The sequence below is a fragment of the Micromys minutus genome, assembly GCF_963924665.1.
Source record: "Micromys minutus genome assembly, chromosome: 8".
Classification (NCBI taxonomy): domain Eukaryota; kingdom Metazoa; phylum Chordata; class Mammalia; order Rodentia; family Muridae; genus Micromys; species Micromys minutus.
The window spans coordinates 68,356,531-68,370,287 of NC_137977.1; positions in this window are offsets into that span (position 1 = coordinate 68,356,531).

Consider the following 13,757-nt stretch of genomic DNA (forward strand, 5'->3'; position numbering starts at 1 on the left):
TTTGTATTTGACTAAAATACAATTATATCACTTTCTCCTCTTCATTTTCTTCTGCCATCCTCTTCCATGTCCCCTGATCTCTTCAATTCATGGCCTCTTTTAATTATTGTTGTTACATAATAATACTAATGATGCTTAATGATATATATTATATTATTATCTTAACAGTGAGGATTAAACTCAGCATCTCAAGCACTCTAGCAAACATTCCATTTTGTTGGTTTGATGGGTTTGTGGTAAGTGTCATGTAGCTCAGGTTGCCTGAGTCGGCCTTAAAGGTGCTGTGTAGCTGGTACTACATTGCATTTCTGATACTCTTTCCTCCATTTCTCAAAGTGCCAGGATTCCTGGTGTGTGCTACCGTGCCTGACTTAAAATGTCTATAATCAAATTATTTTTACGGTGTTTTCAATAGTGCGTGTGTGTAAACCAGAGGTGTCGCATACCCTGGAGTTTCAGTTGGTTCCAGGAATGGAGTCCTCTGGGAGTGGTCTTACACTGAGATGTCTGTCCAAACTGTTTTATCCCCTTCTGAACTGGGCATGGCGGGTGTCTGAGTCAGGGTTTCTATTCCTGCACAAACATCGTGACCAAGAAGCAAGTTGGGGAGGAAAGGGTTTATTCAGCTCACACTTCCACATTGCTGTTCATCACCAAAGGAAGTCAGGACTGGAACTCAAGCAGGTCAGGAAGCAGGAGCTGATGCAGAGGCCATGGAGGGATGTCACTTACTGGCTTGCTTCCCCTGGTTTGCTCAGCCTGCTTTCTTATAGAACCCAGGACCATCAACCCAGGGATGGCACCACCCACAATGGGCTGGGCCCTCTTCCCTTGATCACTAGTTGAGAAAATGCCTTACAGCTGGATCTCATGGAGGCGTTTCCTCAACTGAGGCTCCTTTCTCCGTGATAACTCCAGCTTGTGTCAAGCTGACACAGAACCAGCCAGTACAGTGTGCATACCTGTAATACCTGTATCTGAGAAGCAGAGGCAGTAGGACTTGCTACACAGGGAGTTCAAATCCAGCTTTGGTTTCATGAGATTATGTTTGAAGAAAACTGCTCTCTTCTGGACTGTTATGATTATCAGTACAGAAATGACTTTTTAAAATCCCCCTCGTCCTTCACATTTTCACAAACAACTTTTAGACATTAAATGTAAAATATTGGAAGTGCTTCCATCAACTCTGCTGATGTTTTAAGACCTGTTGTACACTTATCTGTAAATATAATTATTGCCGAGATGAAAAACCGGATGGCCACAGAGAAGTGATTTAAGCTTTGGGGTGTGAGACAAGGCCTTGCTTTTAGCTCAGGGCACCTCAAACTCAAGACCCTCCAGTCTCGCCTTTCTGGATGCTGGGGTTGCAAGGCATTGACATGCTCCGCTGACGAGAGATAGAAAGGGCGGAAGACAGGGCCAGCGCCTCATTCCGACACGCGGGCACACTATGGTTCCTGCATGCTCCCAAAACCATTAGTTCCAGGGACAGCCCCCTGTGAAATGTGAACAACTTGCAAACTCAAACTGTACAGAAAGCTCAGGGTCCACGGGGACCAAAGTGAGCTCCGCCCCAAACAGCAAGTGTCATGTCTCTCAGTATCCAGCAGGTGGCAGTGCAGGCCATTTTCTTAATAAAGAGTGCATTACAGGCTGAACAATACAGCTGCGTGTCCGGAGCTAAATATGTATGTATGTTGTCTTTACTGAATTTAGAGAGAACAGGGACATTATGAGAGAAAACAGGAGAGAGTTATGTTTATTGGAGACAAGAGATTGGGTGCGTGGGAGAACACAGGGAATGTAAGCATCACGGAATTATTTATTGACCCATTTAAGCATCCTTCCAGCTGCTGCAATCATTTTAGTTCCCAAAACGATATAGTGTCATCTCCAGAACCCCACCGGATTCTGACGAACCAGTATAACTGGGCATGAAGGCGATACAGCATCCACCTCTCTGGCAAACGGTTTCCTGGGTACAGTAACCCATTTGGAGAGCATGCTCTTCAGAATCACAGATAGAGAAGTTATTGCGGAGCAAGGAGAAGGCATAAACTGACTGAGGGGGATGGATGCCGTGAGCCCCGCCTCCTTACTCTTTACCACGGGTCGTTCTGGCTAACTCTAGAGCTAATTGTGGAATCCTCTGGCTTTTGTGTCCATCCCACCTAATGTCCCAGCTCCAAACACTCCTCTGACCTGCAGAAACTCGCCAAACCTTCCATAGTCTCACTGGAACCAGCTTGTGCACTTATGGAATACCACAGGTTGCCTGTGCACTCAAGGGAGATTGATTTTATTTTAGTTTATTTTTTGCCAGATCACAGCAACAAAGCAAATATCACAGTGGGTTACCTTCTGATTACCCACGGCCTAAGAAAATATGCATCCGTTATTTTCATTTATGAAATGTACAATAGCATCATGTCTTTAAAATGTATGCATCTTAGCATGAAAAACATTGTATTGCTTATATTTATATGATTTTTAGTATTAGTTTGTTGAAGTACATAAATAGTGTTGTAAATGTTTAATCTGTATTTATTGAATATAACCTTATTTGCTTTTGGCATATTCTGTGTTTCATTGTTGTTTTGTTTTTTTAAGGCAGGGTCTCACTTTGTAGCCCCAGCTAGCCTTAAACTCAGAGGTCCACCTGCCCCTGCCTACCAGAGGGTTAAAGGTGTGAACTAAGACACTCATTTAGAAAATAACCAACTAGCCATAATGTTATGCTGGGTAAGATGGGGCATGATCTATGGAGGTAGAGGCAGCAGAAGCCTGATCTCAAGGTCATCCTGAACTACACAGTGAGAATTCAAGGCTGGGGTCGACTACATGAAATCCCAAAAAGAAAAAAAAAACAAACAAAAAGACAAAATATAAATAAGTATAGAAGTCCCAATTCCACCAGTCAGATTGGCCAAGATCCAAAACTCAGATGACAGCAGATGCTGGTGAGGCTGCGGAGAAATAGGAACACTTCTTCACTGTTGGTGGGGTTGCAAGCTAATACAACCACTCTGGAAATCTGTCTGGCGATACCTCAGAAAATTGGATATAGTACTACCTGAAGACCCAGCTATTCCACTTCTGGGCATATACCCCAGAGACACTTTAATACACAACAAAGATATATGCACCACAATGTTCATAGCAGCTCTATTTATAATAGCCAGAAGCTGGAAGGAACCCAGATGTCCTTCAGAAGACGAATGGATACAAAAATTGTGGTACATATACACAATGGAATACTACTCAGCCACCAGAAACAATGACTTAACCAAATTCTTAAGAAAATGGCTGCATCTAGAGAAGATCATCCTGAGTGAGATAACCCAGTCACAAAAGAACAGACATAATATGCAGTCACTGATAGTGGGATGCTAACCCCAGAGGCTTGCACTCCCCCAGAAACAACTCACAGACTGTATGAAGTCCAAGAAATAAAGAAAACAAAAACTATACATATATTCACAAAACAAGAAGACTTTGACTATTTCCATGTTGCGTTTTGTTTTGCATGTACTTTACGCTTATTGCAACTAGTACGTTTTCAATGCATACTGTCAAGCCCTTGAAAAAAATCAAGTACTGACTAAAAAACATATTCACATGGTTTTATGTAAAATTTATTTTAATGTCTGAAAAAACAGTACTGACAAAAATGTATAATTTTAAGCAAAAAATGTTTAAAATCTTTAAAAAAAATAATAAGCTGTTAGTCTTTTGTGTAGATGGAAATATCTCAAGAAACACTTCTTGTTATGATTAATAATTTGAGTCTTATTTGTAACAGATAAGAGACCAATGTATTTTCCATGTATTTTCATGTTAAAAAAATAAAAATAAAAAAAAAAAAAAGAAGTCCCAATTCCTGGTGGCCCTGAAGCCACTTATATGAAAAACAAATAAATTCTTCCATGTGTAAATTGTTGTTACTGCTCCAAACTGCTAACATCAGAGCTACCCTGTTAACGGTGTTTCCTGTGCCCTGCAGCAAACCTTCAGTTTATTAAAGGGGGCTGGAGAGATGGCTCTGTGGCTAAGAGCATTTGCTGCTCTTGCAGAGGACCTGGGTTCAGTCCCTACATGGTGGCTCACAATTGTCTGTAACTCCAATGCCAAAGAATCTAATGCCCTTATTCAGCCTCTGTGGGCATCGGCCATGAATAAGGTACACATACACACAAGTGGGCACTCACACATGCACATAAGAATTATACAAATAAGTAAATCAGTATTTAAGACTGCAACAAAGTAAGACATGCTTGTGTGTTTAAAGCCAAACGTTACCTCAGTTCCTGCCACCTCTGTGATCGGCAGAATTCTGAGATCCTGCCATCCTGAGCAGGTGAGCCTGGCCCGATGAAGCGAGCTCTTTAGAAGACCATCTGGATCAGAGATGAGAAAAGCCACAGAACCCAGACACTTGCTGCAGGGGAACAGTCTCCTTCGGGGCGTCAGGAGCGACCTCAGTACCCTTTAGAGAAGTCAAGATGTGCACGCACTGAGTCTTGTGAATCTGACTGAGAATGAGCTGGGAAAAGGTTTCTGACCGGTAAGACTGGCCTGTAGGTGTAGTCTGGTGCAGTTCATCAACAGCAGAGACAGACACGTGGACGCAGGAGCTGAAGCAGACGCCATGCAGGGGCGCTGTTTACTGGTTTGCTTCCCCTCCTTGCTTAGCCTGCTTTCTTCTAGAACCTAGGACCACTAGCCCAGGGACGGCACCGCCCACTGTGGGCCGGCCTCTCCCACATCACCTGTACTCTTCGGATTCAGGAAGTAGAGTCAACCGGACTGTAAGTTGGGGCCAGCCTGGGATTTCAGATCTTTTCTCAAAATAAGTGAACAACGGTGTTTTAAATTGCCAAGGGTGATAGTCCACTACCAGAAAAAGACCTTATATTGGCTTTCTACTTAAGCATCAACTTTCTGAAGAGACCCCAAGGATGGCCTCTGAAATGTTTCCACCTGTCACCCCCCCCCCCCCCATTCTCACAGCTGTGGCTAAGGCTTGGGATCCATGTTTGACTACTGGGACTACCGTTTCTGGAAGGTGGCCAGTGTCGCCTGGATGAGAGTTCATCTCATTTATAATCTCAGGCTTCTGATTCAGCCCGGCTCGTTTCCCTCCTCCCAACCTGCCAGCCTCATCTTCTTTGCCAGTGGAGCTGGAAAACCTTGCAGAAAAAGGCAAGGAAGTAGATTTTTGTTTTAGAGGGTTTTGCTTATCTGACACGTTTAGATGTGCTCATACACATTCAAGATTTTAAACTTAGAATCGGGGTTACCGAGTGCCTAAGGGAACATCAATTAAGTTAACTTCATATTTTACATATCTTTTTCATCAAAATGCCACCCACGTGGCCAAACCTGCTAGAGTACCCATAATAAAGAACACCTCGCCTTGAGTAAATTCTGACAAATATGTCAGAATTTTTGAAGTTCAGTAACTCAAATATTTGAAATATCTACTCTATAGCCTCTGGCCACAAAAAGGTAAAATTGAATGAGCCATATGGTTTCAATGGTCAGAAAAGCGGAAACACCCCATTAGCCACTAAGGGGTACACATAGTGTCAGCTCATACTTTGTTGTTTATTGTGGCTTTAAATCAGCTGGTCTGACTGGTTCCAATCTCTTCACTGATTGTGTTAGTCATGTTTTTCTACATAGAAAACTTATAGAAATGAATGCATAAAAATTATACTATACAGATTAATATCTAATGTCTCACATATAATATATATTCATTATATGGTTTTTAAATCATATATATCTGAGTGATTAGAAATGCAGCCAGCCCAACAATGACTGTCTACCATACTAACTGGTCCAAGAATCCAGCAGTTGGTTCGGTCCACAAGGCTGCAGGTCTCAGCTGGTCTTCAGCTACACTGGAATCCTGGAGAAGCAGGCTCTATGGCCAGTGAAGGAATGGGCTTGCTGGAAAGAAAGCAAGCAGGCAAAGAGAGCAGGACATCTTCTTCCATATACATCGTGCCAGAAGGTATGGAGTCTGATTAAAGGTGGGTATTCCCACCTCTAGAAAGATCTGAATTGAATGTATGTCTTCCCACTTCAAATCATTTAATTAAGAAAAAAACAATCCCTCACACGCACACTCTGCCATTAGGGTTTTAATTAATTCTAGATGTGGTCATATTGACACACATCTGTAAGAACAGCCATCACACTGATCCTTGAATTAAATCTCTTCTGTCTGAAGTAGAGCTTTTCTTTAGCTTTTTGGACTAATCAGATTTATGAAGGACGGAATCTGGAAACAGCACTGAACTGAACATTGGGCAGCTCCTGAGCTCTGGTCCCACGGGTCTCGATGCTCACTTCACAGCGTGTGACTTCACAGCGTGCCAAACTGGTGATGTGGTGGGGGTGAGAAGGAGCATCCGTAGTTGTGCAAATGTCACCTCGAGGTTACAGCAAGTCCCTGAAAGTCAAATAAACTTGTCAGTTTTGTGTCTTTCTGGCTAAAACAACAACAACAACAACAACAACAAAAACCTAGGCAGCCAATGTTCAAAAAATTTCACAGCATTTCCAAAATGTAGGTCCGTTCCCATTTGGCATTTTTAAGTACAGCTTCTCAGAGCCTTTTATCTTTCTGAAGTAAAGGAGAAATCATAGCGTCATTTCTAGTTACAGAGTGTTTCCGTACGTGAGGGAAGGGAACAGAAGACCGTCTGAGACTGAGGATGTGAAAGAACCCACAGGAACACTAAGGGCTACAGACACACCTTAGCAGGGGCTGCCCAGCCTTGATGAGTGCTGTGTGTCAGGCCTTACCACTGGGGTCTCATGTGGGGCCGTCAGGTGGCATTATGCTAGCCTGTTTCTCCTCGTCTCTTAAAATTGCCGCCCTATTCTGCTCTGCTCAAGTTTAGATTTGGAACTGTAACAATTTCAAAATAATTTTTGGAGCTTCAGGAAGAACAATGCTAATTGGATTTGTCACCTGTTAGAGTTTGAATGTGAAATGTCCCTCAAGGCTCCTGTATTGAAAGTCTGGTCTCCAGGTGGCGGGTTTGGAAAGTTGTGGAAACTTGATGAAGGGGGGCCTAGGAGTGGGAAGTTGATCTCTGTGGAAATGTCCTTGGCTTGCAGGCTATGTCTTGATCTTCCCCCCCCCCCCCGTGTAGTGTGTGTGTGTGGGGGGGTTCTCTCTAGGTAGCTGAAGCTGACCTTGAACTCTCTTTGTAGCCCAGGTTGACCTTCAGTTTGAATTCCTGGTGCCCCTGGCTCTTGAGTCCTTAAATTACAGGCGTGTGCCACTTGGCCTGATGTGTGCTAACTACTTCTCATTTCTCACTTATGTTTAAAAATAACCAAATATTTGAACATTATGCTTACTAACTCATCCTAAACACATGTGCATACATTTATACAGCCACATACATGTTTCCTTCTTTAAACTCACCAGTGTACATTACGTCAAACTGAGTTTAATTTCATTGCAGCCTTCTTCAGATCAAAAATACAGGGATATTGCATGTGGCATTATGTGATTAAAAAAAATAAATCTTCACTTAGGTCTAGTTGGGGCAGCTTATTCCTATGGAGGTCAGAGCAGTTATAAGGTAATGGTCTCACTCATTTCTGCTGGATTTTTTTTTTGTTTCTGTTTTTTAATTTTTTAAATTTACATTTCAAATGTTATCCACTTTCCTGGTTTCCCCTCCAAAAACCTCCTATCCCATCTCCCCTTCCTCTGCTTCTATAAGGGTGCTCCCCCACCCACTTACCATCCCCCCTCCCTGCCCTGACATTCCTCTACACTGCAGCATCCAGCCTTGGCAGGACCAAGGGCTTCTCCCATTGATGCTCAAGAAAGCAGGCCATTCTCTGCATATGCAGCTGGAGCCATGGGTCCATCCATGTGTACTCTTTGGATGGTGGTTTAATCCCTGGGAGCTCTGGTTTGTTGGTTTTGTTGTTCTTATGAGATTGCAAACCCCTTCAGCTCCTTCAGTCCTTTTTCTAACTCTTTCATTGGGGACCCTGTTCTCAGCTCAATGGTTGGCTTCTGCAGACTTCTTTTGTCCCCTCCTCTTTTCTTTCTTCTTTGAGACAGATCCTTACTATGCATCCCTGGATGGTCTGGAACTCATTACACAGAGGCTGGCCTCAAACTCGGTTTGATCCTTCTGTTTTTGCTTCCTGGGATACTAGGATCACAGGCATGTGCTAACACACCTAGCTTAGCTCTCTCTCTCTCTCTCTCTCTCTCTCTCTCTCTCTCTCTCTCTCTCTCTCTCTTGTGTGTGTCTCTGAGTGTGGTGTACGTACACATGCTGTGAAGGCCTGAGGACCAGGTAGCCTGATCTACAGTTCTGCCCGTATTCCTCGGTGACATGATTTTCACTGATTGTGAGCTAGGCTGGAGGCCAGCAGACCTTGTTGAGCCTCCTGTCTCCACCCAACACGGTATGTGTGGAGCCACATCTGGCCTTTTCTGTGGGTGCCCAGAAGCTCCCCAGATTTGTGCAGCAAGCACTCTACTTTCTGAACCACTTTTCCAGCTCTGCATTTTATTTTATTAGAGAAGTGAAAAGTTGTGGGGGGTTTGAAAACACCCATCATTTGTATACCGTTTTATTGGCATTTGGAAATGACTTTTCAGCTTTTTTTTTTTAAATAGGAAAAGGAGGAAAGAAATTCTCTATCCTATTTCAGGATGTAAATAGCCCCCAAACTCTTGATAAAAGTAAATTGAAATCACCTAATGCTCTGGCACATATCAAGGCCTGTGTTGGCAGTGGTCCATCTGACAAGGTTCACACTAAAGAAACCAGAGACAAGAAACAAGCCCTGTGTATACATACAACACACTTGTTGGAATTCTGTAAACCCCACCAACAGTTACCTGACACTATAAAGGGGGCTACTTGCACCACCCCCCCTCTTTTGGCCTCTTGTGTTCTTGCTCTTTGCTCTCCTGTTCTCTCTTGGTCTCTTGTCCTCTCCTGCTCTTGCTTCCCCCCTCCCCATTCCTTCCTCACCCCCACCCCTACTCTCCATGTGCTCAAGGCCGGCCTCTGTTTCTCTACTCCTCCTCTTCTCTCTCTCTCTCTCTCTCTCTCTCTCTCTCTCTCTCTCTCTCTCTCTCTCTCTGTCTCTCTCTCTGCCTCTATTACCTTCTCAACTCCCCTCCCCATGACTTGAATAAACTCTATTCTATACTATACTGTCGTGTGGCTGGTCCCTCAGGGGGAAGGGATTCCCAACATGGGTTTCTCAGAGGTATCCCCCTTGCCCCAGTCCTAGGGCTGGGTCACGTTAAGCTATCCTGAGAAGACAGGAGGAATATTTCTCCCTCCAGTGTTGTCATGCCCTTTGCCTTCCCAGAGTCCGCAAGGTTTGCACTTGCTACAGAACCATCCTGGAGTTCTGGGGAGACCTGCTTCTCTGAGAAATCAGTGTTTCCCTTTCCTTCTTCTTTCCAAGCATCCTCCCCCGACACCAAGGGCTCCTTCCTTACTCCAGAGCTCCCTTCCCATGTGAGTGTTAGTCCACCACATGGTTATGTCTGTGCTGGATTAACCCAAATAGCAAGGATTCCTTTCTCCTTTCTCCTCCAGGCAGCTGCCAAGATTTGCAGTTTTCTCCCATGAGGTTTCTTTTTTGAACTGTAATAAAATTGCCCTTTGGTTTTCTTTTTATCTTATTTTAAATTATTTTATTAACAAGACTAAGGGCCTCAAGAGGAGACCCAGATTTCCTTATTCTGCAAGGGCTCCCCAAAATCTCCAATAAAAGATACAAGTTATAGCTGGGTTAGGTAACTGAATGGCCCAATTGGACTAACTCAAGGAAAGAGGGAAATTGCATTCTTTATTATAACATATCTATAGGGCACATACCTTGAATTCAAAGATGTAAGGGAGTGAAAAGAAAAGAAAGAAAATATACAAAATAAACAACACCCCAAAGAGAAAAGGACTATTGCAGAAGTTTGGTCCTGGTTCTTCCTCTCAGACACATGCTCCCAGAAATAAGACTCAGACTCAAAATACATTTACAAATATTTTGGCTATATAGCTAGGCTCTTCTCTGACTAGATCATAACTTAACTATTTCCCATTTAATCTAACCTACACCTGTCACGTGGCTGGTCACCTGTGCTCAGGCAGCATTTGTCTGTCTCCTCACATGTCCCCAGAGGGAATCCTCACCTGGCTCTGTCCCAGAACTTTTTCTGCCTCCAGGATGTCTCACCTTCTATTGTACCCTTTTCTATAAACCAGAGGTTTTTTAAAATTGACAAACAATGCCTCCATACAATAATAAGATATTATCTCTACAGACTATTTATATTGAGACAAAAAAAAAAAAAACAGACTTTATGACTAAATTGTTACTACAGACAATGACATCATAATTATGTAAATTGAGGAGTGGGAGAAGGGGGAACCAGAAAGAAGGTAACATTTAAAATGTAAATACATAAACTATCCAATAAAAACAACCACGTAAGTTATAGTTTATAATTATATGAATCAGGGAATAAGGCTTTAGAAATGCAAACATAATCGCACACACTCCTCCTATGGTGTAGAAACCATGATCAGTATACAGAGAGCCCAATTACACAAAGCACAGATGGACAGAATTAAACACAAAAGAGGCAATTCAATAGTAACAGAGACCTTAATGGTCAACTCTCAACAAAAGAGAGAACAGCCAGGCAGAAGATGGGTAAGAAAAGAGAGCCTTGAACATTCCTATAACCCAGTGGTACCCAGAACATTTCAGTAACAGCATTATATGCATTTTTCTCAAGTCTAGTCTTTAGTGTATGCAACATCTGGAGCCACAGAACAAGCTGTAATGTGAGGTAAAAAAATTCATACAAAGATTCTCTTCTAACCACAATGAGATGAAATTAAAATAGATAAATGAAGGAAGTCCACAAACATGTAGAAATGAAAGAATATACTCTTTTTTATAAACAATGAGCAAATTTTTAAAGATCAACAGGGGAATTTAGAAAATACTTCAAGATGAACTGAAGCAAATGTATAACATGGTAAATGAATGGGATGCTGGGAATGTGGCTGATGCCGGGGTAAAGTGTCTGGGGAAGATGACTGTAAGAGTCTCGAGTATTGGAGAGAGGGGTCTGGGAAGATGGCTGACAGTAAAGTGGCTTCTGTACAAGCATGAGGGCCTGAGTCGGATTCACAGATCACACTACAGAGCCAGGTTTGGTGGCACATACTTCAATCTCTGTGCTGGCAGAGACTAGTAAATTTCTAGGGCTTATTGGGCAGTCACCCTACTTAGTTTGAACTTGGCCCCAGAGACCATCTCAAATAAGATGGAGATTTCCTGAGGAACAGTACCTGAGGCTGACCTCTACCTTCCACAGCCACACTCTTCAACATGCACACTCAAACACACATCTGCCCTCCCACACTCTGAAGGAAAGCAAGGGTAGCAGGAAGGACTCTTGGGGATAGCAGCTCCATAAATCTTTGCATGTGTTGTAACTCATAACACAGTAACACACAGCTAATTGTTCATATGTTGGTTTAAAAATAAAATTGTGGCAGGGTTTGGTGGTGTATGCCTTTGATTTCAGCACTCAGGAATCAGAGGCAAGCAGATCTCTGAGTCTGAGGCTAGTCTGGTCTATAGAAGGAGTTCCAGTAAGGAAAATCAACATCTGTGAATAAAAACTCCTGAAAAGCAGCTGTCTGCAGGGACTGGAGAAGTTGGAATGTTGCAGGTTTAGAGGCTAATTACCTTAACTTGGGCTAGTTTTAGCCCCAGGACCAGCCATTTCTTCTTCACCTCTGTGTCAGAACTAACACATTGCAACAAAGAGAAACGTCTTGGAGTCTTTTGACTTAGCAGATCAATTTGTTTCCATGACCTCCAAAGCTATGAAGGTCATCACATGGAGTCTTAGGGATACTAATGCTGTGATGAAACACTATGACCAAAAGCAACTTGGAAAGGAAAGTGTTTATCTCACTCACAGGTCCATAGAACAGTTCATCATCAAAAGCAGTGAGGGCAGGAACTCAAGCAAGGCAGGAACCTGGAGGCAGGAGCTGATGCAGAAGTCATGGAGGAGTGCTGTTTACTGTTTTACTCTGTCTTTCTGATACAGTACAGCTTTCTTATATAGAACACAGGACCATCAGCACAAGGATAGCACCACCTACAATGGGTGGAGCCCCTTCCATCAATTGCTGATTAATAAAATGCTCTACAGCCTTGCTTATATCCTAATTTTATGAAAGCATATTTTCAGTTGAGGCCCTCTCCTCTCTAATGACTTTAGCTTGTGTCAAGTTGTCATAAACCTGTCAGCACAAATGGCATCTTGGGCCCATATAAAAGCTCCTCCCACACTCCTCCACAGTTGGGGGGGGGTTGTAAGCTGGTACAACCACTCTGGAAATCAGACTGGCAGTTCCTCAGAAAATTGGACATAGTACTACCTGAAGACCCAGCTATTCCACTTCTGGGAATATACGTCAAAGATACTCCAACATATAATAATAACACATACTCCACTATGTTCATAGCAGCCTTATTTAATAATAGCCAGAAGCTGGAAAGAACCCAGATGTCCTTCAATAGAGGAATGGATACAGAAAGTGTGGTACATTTACACAATGGAGTACTACTCAGCTATCAGAAACAATGACTTTACGAAATTCCTAGGCAAATGGATGGAACTAGAAAATATCATCCTGAGTGAGGGATCCCAGTCACAAAAGAACACACATGGTATGCAGTCACTGATAATTGGACACTAGCCCCAGAAAGCTCTGAACACACAAGAAACAACTCACAGACCATATGAATTTCAAAAAGAAGGAAGGCCAAAATATGGAAGCCTCAGTCCTTCTTAGGAAAAAAAAAAGAAACAATTGTGTATTTATCCTATATTATGTAACAAATGTTGTGAGCTATAATAATATTTTATAAGATAAGTAAATTAATAAAATAGGAAAGCTCCTCCCATCTTGCTGTACCATCTCTTATATATATTCACTAATAAAATTTAAAGTTGTCCTGGTTTGTGACTTTCTTTGTTCTGTAAAACTATAAAACATCATGAAACTGCTTTCATGTTGAAATTTGGAATTTGGGATTACCTATATTTGTGTTCCCAAGCTATGGTCAGTCAAAATGTCTCTGGAATAAGCTATCTCTTATTTCATTTAAGATGAGAACTGTGGTTCTTGCTTTGACACACCAATGACTTATCAGAACACTTTCCTACTGCTTGTTTTCTCTTCTATTAAGACAAAGCAACTCATGAACAAACCAACCATCCAACCAACAGCCAACCAAACAACCTATCATCCATTTATCAAGCCAACAAACCAACCATCCAATCAACCAACAAACAGTCAACCAACCAGCCAATCATCCATTCATCCAACCAACCAACCAACCAACAAACTAACTAATCAACCAACCAACCAACCAACCAACCAACCAACCAACCAACCAACAAACCAACCAACCAACCAACAAACCAACCAACAAACCAACCAACCAACCAACAAACCAACCAACAAACCAACCAACAAACCAACCAACAAACCAACCAACCAACCAACCAGCCAACCCTGTTTTATAACACAGTGAAACTGATGCTTAGATACGTGTTTGTAACAGTACTAATCAAGTTATCCCCAATGGAAATGACCAAAATGCCTATCCTGTGATTAACAGCTACACAAACCATGATGCCAATACACAGT